This window comes from Musa acuminata, chromosome BXJ1-8, assembly GCF_036884655.1.
Source record: "Musa acuminata AAA Group cultivar baxijiao chromosome BXJ1-8, Cavendish_Baxijiao_AAA, whole genome shotgun sequence".
NCBI classification, from domain to species: domain Eukaryota; kingdom Viridiplantae; phylum Streptophyta; class Magnoliopsida; order Zingiberales; family Musaceae; genus Musa; species Musa acuminata.
The window spans coordinates 17832501-17835795 of NC_088334.1; positions in this window are offsets into that span (position 1 = coordinate 17832501).

Consider the following 3295-nt stretch of genomic DNA (forward strand, 5'->3'; position numbering starts at 1 on the left):
GAAGTTCGCCGGAAACTCGTCGGAAGAAGCGATTGACGCACCGGAGCAAGCTACAGAATTTGTCTTAGGAAATAATCGTAGTTAGCACATTGATTAAGTTAGAAATGGGAGGTGATCCCATTAGCTTAATCTTGGGGCAATTGGGCCCCTGAAGAACTCAAATTGGGCCGAATGGATCAACCCATTTGGACCCAGGTTGCTGTGGGAGGTGCAACCGCCCAGGCCAGGAGGTAGCACCGCCTAGGCCATGTCTCCCAGCGAGACTTGGCGGTGCAACCGCCCCAGCCAAGAGGTGGCACCGCCCCGGGCTCAATCTCCGAGCGAGACTAGGCGGTGCAACCTCTTCTGTCAAGAAGTAGCACCGCCAGAGCTCAAGTTTCGAGCTCTGCCAAGCGGTGCAACCTCCCCAATCAGGCGGTGCAACCGCCTGAGCTCGGTCTTCGAGCTCTGGCAGAGAGGTGCAACCGCCCCTGACAGAGGTGGCACCGCCCAGAGGCTCAGTCTTCGAGCTCTGCCAAGCGGTGCAACCGCCCCAGTCAGGAGGTGCAACCGCTTGATCCCGGAATTCCGGGAATTGACAGATTTAAGCTCCAAATTTGAACTGGGTTGGGGCCTATAAATACCCCACCTATTCAGCACTGAAAGCATAGAACACACACTCGAAATCTTGCTGTCTTTTTGTGGTTCTTAGAGCTCAAAACTGCTAGTTCTCCTCTTTCTGTTCTTCAAAGTTTGAGTTGTAAAGAGAGGAGAGAAAACTTCTGTAAAGGTTGTCTCCTAAGCCCGTCAAAAGGAGTGAATCTGTAAGAGGGTGGTTGGCCTTCGCCTATTGAAGGAAGGCCTCTAGTTGACGTCGGTGACCTCGTCGGTGGAGGAAGCCAAAAGTGGAGTAGGTCAAGATTGACCGAACCAATCTAAATCTCGGTTTGCATTTCCCTTGAGCATTTTACCTTTACTGCAAACTTTTCAATAGCTTACTGCCCTCTGCGATTTGACGAACGTGTTTCAAGGTTCAGACGTAAATCTGCGTTTAGACGTAAATCTGCGTTTAGACGTAAATCTGCTTTTTTGTATGATGATCTTATTGCAGATTGCATTTACGTTTTGAGCTGTACAATAGCAGCACACTGCCTTTATACTTCTGCTTAAACTGCGTCTTATCTAATCAAGTGATTTACGAATCGGCACTTAGACGTAAATTTGTTTCTTCGTACGAACGTCGGATTTCAGTTTGCGCCGATATTCTGGTTTTCATCATAGCTGCAAACTGTTGAATCTCATATTTTGATGATGAAACTACTTGATATATGTTTATGATTTAATCTGCGTTTTGAGTGACGCAGGATGCTTCGATCTGGATGAGACAATTGAAGCAGGAAAATCATGTTGTGCCGGAGGAACATGTCAGAAGATTGGACGTCGGGCCGGTGGATCGGTCGACGTATTGACAGAAGGCTTCGGGTCGTGGACTCGGGCATCGGGCCAAGAAGAGTGGGTATTGTGCCAAGGATATCGGAGTTGCGGAGCTAACTGGCCGAGTGGGCAATAGGCCGCAGGAAAGGACGATGCGCCGAAGAATCGGACGAAGCGTCGAGGGACCAATGACATGCCGGACAACTTGGTTAATTGCTTAGGATTAATTGTCTCGATCGAAGTTTTTTTACATGTGCAGGATTAACTACGATGAAAGTTAGACAAGCAGCAGGAGTTGCGCCGGAGTCAAGTTCATGATCACGTTGGGAGTTCGAGAGTTCGACGGAAGTTCGGACGGTCGTCGGAGGTTCTGCGAGAACAGATCCGAGAAGTCCAGAAGCTTGCCAAGCGAAGCTCGTCGGAACTCGCCAAGTGGATCGTCGCAAAGTCCAGGAGTTTGCCGGAAGTCCGCGGTAGCATCACCGAGGGTTCATCGGATGATCGACGGAAGTTCGCCGGAAACTCGCTGGAAGAAGCGATTGACGCACCGAAGCAAAGCTGTAGAAATTGTCTTAGATCTAATCGTAGTTAGCACATTGATTAAGTTGGAAAATGGGAGGTGATCCCATTAGCTTAATCTTGGGGCAATTGGGCCCCTGAAAGACTGAAATTGGGCCGAATGGAGCTAACCATTCGGACCCAGATTGCACCAGGAGGTACAACCGCCTAGGCCAGGAGGTGGCACCGCCTGGGCTAAGCCTCCCAGCGAGACTGGGTGGTGCAACCGCCCCAGCTAGGAGGTGGCACCGCCTGAGCTCAGTCTTCGAGCTAGACTGGGCGGTGCAACCTCCTTGATAGAGAGGTGGCCCCGCCTGAGCTCGGTCTTCGAGCTCTGGCAGAGAGGTGCAACCGCCTCAGTCAAGAGGTGGCACCGCCTGGGGCTCAGTCTCCGAGCCAGACTCAGGCGGTGCAACCGCCCCTGACAGAGAGGTGTAACTGCCTGGGCTTAGTCCTCGAGCTCTGCCAGGCGGTGCAACCTCGCCAATCAGGAGGTGCAGCCGCCTGATCCTGGAATTCCGGGATTTGATCGTTTTGAGCTCCAAATTTGAACTGGGTTAGGGCCTATAAATACCCCACCCATTCAGCACTGAAAGTACAGAACACACACTCGAAATCTTGCTATCTTTCTGTGTTTCTTAGAGCTCAAAACTACTAGTTCTCCTCTTTCTATTCTTCAAGTTTGAGTTGTAAAGAGAGGAGAGAAAACTTCTGTAAGGGTTGTCTCCTAAGCCCGTCAAAAGGAGTGAATCTGTAAGAGGGTAGTTGGCTTTTGCCTATTGAAGGAAGGCTTCTAGTTGACGTCGGTGACCTCGTCGGTGGAGGAAGCCAAAAGTGGAGTAGGTCAAGACTGACCGAACCACTCTAAATCTCTGGTTTGTGTTTATTTTGAGCACTTTTTCATTACTGCAAACCTCCTACATAGCTACTGCTCTCTGCGCCTTTACGAACAAGTTTCTAAGTGCTGATCTTTCTGAATCTGCATTCAGACGTAAATCAGTGTTTTCATACATTACAGTTTACGTTTATGTTTTGATTCTGCAAAACTATCTTCTGCGCTTTTACGAACGAAGTTTCTAAGTTCAGATCCCTTTAAATCTGATTTTAGACGTAAACTGCGCTTAGACGCAAATTGCGCTTAAACGCAATCTGCGCTTAGACGCAAACTGCGCTTAGACGCAATCTGAGTTTAGACGCAAACTGCGCTTAGACGCAAACTGCGCTTAAACGCAATCTGAGCTTAGACGCAAACTGCGCTTAGATGCAAACTGCGCTTAGACGCAATCTGCATTTAGACGCAAACTGCAAACTGCGTAAATTGTGC